Raw genomic sequence first — 6546 nt, 5'->3', positions numbered from 1 at the left:
CATTTTGGGAGGGGGTTTAAAAAAGGTTACCCGAAAAGATGGCGACCACCATTTGAAAGCGGCTCATAAAATGTTTAGTGCATATTTAAGCCGCATTCACACTATCCAACTTTAGTCACCTGACTATGTCTGTCTGACTAGTCAGCCCGACTAGTCAGGTCAGCTTTCGCGTTCATACTATCCAACTCGTCAGCTTGGTGTTGGATGCGTATTGTCGGGTAGTTTAGCTCGAACGTTAGACGCATGAGGTCGTTTATATATCATTAACCAATCAGAGAATGGAAATTTAGGTAGAAGCTGTCAGATTGTTTTTCTGATTTGGGAATGTTGGCTTCGGCTCAATATTGTGGCTGGTTAAATTTATTGTTTTGAGTGAGAGTAAATATGGAGTCTGATGACAAAAAGAAAATTGCTTTATTAGGTATTGTTTTGATCGTAAAGAAACAAAGGGTGAAAAAAGAACGAACAATTAGATTATTTCTGTTATAATTTAAAAGGGAAAGAAATAGTTATAAAACTTACGGTTTCTTTTACTATCAAACTTTATCCACACAAGGATCAATACGTCGAAAAGTTTATAAACTAAAACCTAAATTTAACGTCGTCCGATTTCACACGTGATCGCATTGAAGTCACTTTTTCTCGGTTTCTATTGGCTGCTGCCACCTGACTCGCTAGTCTGCCTGATTTTAATCGCCTGTCTTCCCGATTCAAAGTCGGAAGCTTCCCAGACAAAAATCTTATCAGGTGAAGCATTCACATTACCGGACTTGTCGGTCAGACAAAAATCGGGCGGCTTGTCAGCTGACTAAAGTTGGATAGTTTGAATGAACCTTTACTGAAACTAGAAGTGGCCGACAAGTAAAACCACCAACAAAATAAAAGGACTTTCTGCAGTAAGGTTTTATACAAGAAAAATTAATACTTCATTGTATTCGAGCAAACAAAATTAGATATTTTATATAATGATTGTAATAACCTATTTTATTTCATTGAAAAAGGGGATGTTTCACATTTAATTTTTAAATCTCTCACCTCTTTATACTTGAAGAATAAATCAATTCTACAAATTAACTAATTACTCAAATATAAAACTAAAAAGGTGTAAACATGTTCAGGTCTGAACTTGAAAATAGTTCCGTTTAACTTCGTATTAAACTAAAATGATTTGTTTAATTTAATTTTAATAATTTTTCTTACTTTGAATATGAATTATCCACGCGACAAGAAGTTGCTTTAACGTAAATTTTTACAGAAAAAGGTGATTTCGCTTTAGAGAAAAGGTGTATTTATCTTTAGAGAAAATTTTATTTAATAATAGCTTATTTCGTTTTATAGAAAACATTTATTTCATTTTATAGAAAACGTTTATTTTGCTTTACAGAAAAGGGATATTATTTATCTTTAAGTAAAAGTTAATTTCCCTTTAGAAAAAAGATGATACTTCGCTTTAGAAAAAAGTTTTATTTCGCTTTAGAATAGCTGTCCAAGGAATAGTTGACTGAAATGTAAATAACATAAAAAAACATAAGACTTGATAATATGATAAAAAAACGTAAAAAAATCATACGCTTAAACCTTACTTTTAAATTAAATTTCGAAGCATTGTTAAGATAATTGGAATAAATTATCATAAAGTTAAGTTACAAAATTGAAAATCGTCGGAAAATAGTTCGATTTCGAAAATCGGGGGTATTATACTGAGATTGTATTTCCGGTTTAGTCTGCTATTACTTCTGCTGATATACATTTTCTATTGCAGAAGCGAGGGTAAACTAAATCGAAAGTTGTAATTTTTACCCCACCGACTTTTGGAATTGACCGAACTCGAACTTAACACGTCGAAAAACACGCATTACGATCTCTGAAGATAAAAAGGTTGGGTTATATGAATTAAAAACAATTCTGATTTTATTCTTGATTTTAAGGCAAATACTAATTGTCGCAATTCTTTGTGGAATATTTCGTCCGACCAATAAGTAATTAGGGCCTTTTTCAGGGGAAACTACGAAGAACGTGTTAAACATCGCTTACCTTTTCAAGATCATTATGAAGATGGCAGATTCGAGGGGCCAGCTGCGTCGTGAATAGCGTGACTTGGGAAAGTTATTAATCTTAACACTAACCTTCATGTTGCGAGATGAAGATATTGTTCAACCGCGTATCTAAACGTTTTCAAATTGGTTGCCCATCCTGGGGGCCACCCGCTTTCAAAACACACTTATGACGTAAAATGCTTCTCTCTGAACTGGAAAAGCAAAAATAACGTTTCAAGCACTCGGAACCAAAACGTCTCAATATTGGTGGGTTTCCGACTAAAATACTATAAATTAGATTTTCTTTATGCTTTTTTTTAAACTTACTTTTAATTGGCTATAAATATAAGTGAGCGATGCTTAAAAATTTACCAAGAGCGCGGTTCGTTTATTATTGTTTAGCATAGCAGCCTGGATGTATTGCGAATTGAAATGGCCGACACTCCTCGAGGATAACCAAAAGACTATTCCTGAAACCCTTTTCAGATGGCGCCTAAAACCTAAGCATAGTCTTCGTTTAATAAACGAAAGTTAACTTTTTATACCGAAATATGTATGAAAGAAACATTAGTTTACATATAGCCTAGTCTGAAAAAGGTCTGAGGCGATTTTGTTTAATTTTTTTGGAGGAATACTTCAATACCTAATTCTTTTACCGATTATTAATAATCAATAGGTGGTTTTTTTCCCGCCTGTTCTCGGTTTTTTGAGCAGGTTAAAAAGTGTAGCCCTATGACGTCATTTTACTCCAATTCTATCTTGACGAAAAAAAACCGAGTTGGAGTAAGAAGGAAGTAGTTAAAGGTTAAAGGTTATTTACAAAAAGCTTACCTCATGCGAAGAGGTCTAAACGAGTCATGTTTTCTTTTAAGCAGACGACAAAGCTAGATTACTCCCTCTACACCTCCTTTCGAGGAGGAGTAAAAAGTGTAACCTTAGAGCTCTGGTACAATCGAACAAAATTCGGGACCGGGTAAATCTTACCCCGAGAACAGGCGAATAAAACGTTTTAGGGTAAAAAGTTTACACTTTTTGTCCTCGGACAAGCGAAAAAAAACCACCTAGTATTAAAAGCTTAAAGAAATTGCACGCGATACAATAATGAAAATCAAAATGACGTGTTTAAGATTTTCCAATGGAAAAAAAAAGTTCGAATAAATTTTGAAGCAACAATTAGGTTATAATTATTTATAATTAAAGAAAGTGAACGCCATTATTGTTTATGTAAATTAATAAATGTCGTAGGCTCCATAATTTCACGGGATTACGTTCTCAATGCGCTGTTGTGGTAGGTTTTTGAAAGTATATTAGCGGACGATGGTACTCTACGAAAATTAAAGACCGTGAAGTTTGGTCATAGAAATACTATTTGAAAAAACCAAAGCGTGATGTCATCGCGATAGGGCTGAAATGAGTTAATTAGTTCCCTGATGGCGCCCTAAAACCTCAAATGCGCCATTAAATTGAACATCAATCTCCCTGTATCGGCCACGCTATCTAAACTGAAATTGCAATTCCGCGTGACCTTACACTGTGTTCAGTATTTACGTGACTACGCAGCGTACCTTCAAAATTTCATTTTTAACAAATGAAGTAAATGGAAATTCACTATCTGGAACGTAAGTTACCATTTAACTACAATAATCCGTATTCTGTTTTATTCCGATTCTTCATTTGATACGAAAAAAAGCTTTATTTTCTCGAAATCTCGCCGCAAAAAAGGATGTAATTACGGATTTTTTTCCGTCGCAATTACTCTTTTTCGGAAACCAAAGGAAAAATCTTTTGAATGGTACTTTATCACTAACCGGCAGTAAATATCACTAACCGGCTGCAGCGACAGAGGAGTATTATATTTCCCACCCACTTTAATCATAGCCCTGTTACGAGTCCCCTAACCTTTCACGTACCAACTAAATACTCATTTTTCAAACGGGACCCATTACGAAGAACGATTCGGATATAATTGTCGGGGAATTTCTATTCGATTCGAAAAATTGTTTTTCGTAAATTACACGGGCCTTACGATTTTTTATCAACGTGTTCTGTTAGGATATTAATCACGGTGGGGAATTAAACGTTGTTTCGACTCTCATTTCAAGAACATTAATTTGCTTCGCAAACGATCTTGTTAGCACCATTATGTGGATAATAAAACGTTTAATTGGCCCGTTCAATCGCCTTATACACTTAATAAACCCAATTCAACGGTTCACATTTTCCTAGCAATTCCGTCCCTCAATTACTAAACAATGCGTGAGCATTCGACATTTGAGATGTCCGATTAGAAATTAAATCTGTTATTATTTTACCACAAAAGCGCGTTATTTTCGTGATCGGAGTAAAAGTATCGTTACAGATATTAGCAACGTATAATATAAACCACTACAGAAACGCGAGATCACTTAATGGTTTTCTCAACGGGGCCTCCGACACTTAAGTTCTTTAAAATATTTATTTTGAATTTCAGCCTTTCCCACTGCCCCATTCCTGGTAAAACAAACTTTCCGTCTCAAACTGCCGCCCTTTGGCAAAGTGGCCGGCCTAGGAAGAATTTGGGCCAAAGATCCTTATCCGTTAATAGATTGAAAATCAATAAAGCTTCGCGAGGTACGCGGGTATTTCAAAAACTTCGTCGAAAGAGAAATATGGGAAGATTACACGACCAAAATATCCAATCATTTCGCGCCATCATTAAGTAAAGGCCGCCGACAAAGAATGTTCTAACAGGACAGTGTCTTAATAGCTCTAACGCAATAAGATTAATGGAAAGCGCGGTAATTGTTCTCGCGGGGCTTCGGGGAGGACACTCCGTACTTGTTGGGAAATATGCCCGATGGATTTATATCAAGTTTTTAAACTTTTATCGATAATTTTAGATCTATTATACTACGCCCATCGAGGCATAGCCAGAGAGCGTTCGTAGATTTCAAAACCAGCGCTTCGAGGAATGGCTCGTGGCTCCGAGCAGAAACCGAGAGATGAAAACGAGCGGCCCCTTCGACTCTCGAGGGTAGGACACCCACGCGGAACGAGTGATTCTTTATCTATATGTATCTATTAATACCGGATAATAAAAAGATTTCTTAAGGATCTCACACCAGGATACTTATATTCTAAGAGGGGCAGGGTTAAAACGTTTTTGCCGGGAAAAATCTCTCTTCGAGGATCGAATCAGGCTGAGAGAGTTTCTTCGACGCCGTATACTTACTTATATAGGTAATAGCCGAATAGGTGGGCCTCCCGATGTTCGCGGTCCATCTTCGCTCAACAAACAGTGACTGTCAATCACGGCATACTTATTTCTTTTGCAAAATCTCGCCCTAATATGCTCGTCACGGCCGCGGATACGTTCACGAATTTGCTGGCTATCTTATACCGAGGGTGCTTCCATCCAAACGGTTTTCAATACTCCGATCTACCTTCCAAAAGTTCACGGCCGTAATAATACACTACCACGTTTCTGACTATAGTGCAGCTTGAAATGTTATATATTACCTTGGAGATTGTGACAACTCGTCGAAACGTTTCGCCGTTGCCAAAATTACTCGCTGTTATAAGAAATATATCGCCAAATGAGGCGACTGCTAATATTCGATGCTTTTACGATACCGTAGTATATACCACGGAAATATCGATGTAACGTTCACGGTTACTTCTTAGGATGCGGTATAAGCTCACTTACAGGATCGGATTAGCCAATAAACATACCAATTCCAGTGGCACCATGCTCTTCAAAAAAACGTTAAATAAATTGTCACTGTGCTGCTACCAGATTTTTACTAATTTTTATTGATATTACTGCCATGATTTTGTTCTTTATTAGTAAAACAGGGTGTCTGATTTTCCTTTGACATTACATTTTTCTCAAAAAACTATAATAGGAAGAGTTTTGAAATTATCGGGTTATATCTATGACGTAGGGTACATTCTAATTTCTAATAAAATATTTGTGAGGGGCATTCCCCCCATTATAGTTCCTACGCCTCAAAGAAATGTTTCAGATAATAAGAAACTGTGTTCATTTTCTAACGGGCAAAAGCTTATTTTGGAAGGACATTACGGGCGAAAAAATACCTAATTACATCTGCGCTTTCGCGAAAAGTGAAACCAGGAGGACAAGACAAATGATGTTGCTTTGTTCATTTTTCGCGCAGGCGCTGTTACCGGTGGAGGGTTTCAACGTTAAAGTGTGACGCTCATAGATTGTCGAAACTGTCTAATTGGTCCAATCAAGAAAGTACCAAGTTTTAAATTTTATCAGTGACCTTAAAAAATATTTCAGATCGAAGTAAATCACGTGAAATCCAATGGGAATATACGCCTGCTTTTATCAATCGATTTGAATCAAAATCATTAACTTAAAATGAAATAACTAATAAGCCTTTCTATTGCCTTAGTCCCATTCGACCGAAATCCCATTCGACCGAAGATGGTTTTTGAGGTGTCCCATTCGACCGAATTCCGCCGAAACGTGCGGTTTTTATGTGTCCCATTCGACCGAACGCTG

This window comes from Leiobunum rupestre, chromosome 4 (assembly GCF_980474605.1).
Source record: "Leiobunum rupestre chromosome 4, qqLeiRupe1.1.hap1, whole genome shotgun sequence".
In the NCBI taxonomy this organism is placed as follows: Eukaryota; Metazoa; Arthropoda; class Arachnida; order Opiliones; family Sclerosomatidae; genus Leiobunum; species Leiobunum rupestre.
The sequence above is the reverse complement of the archived record's forward strand: the minus strand, read 5'-3'. Positions refer to the sequence as shown.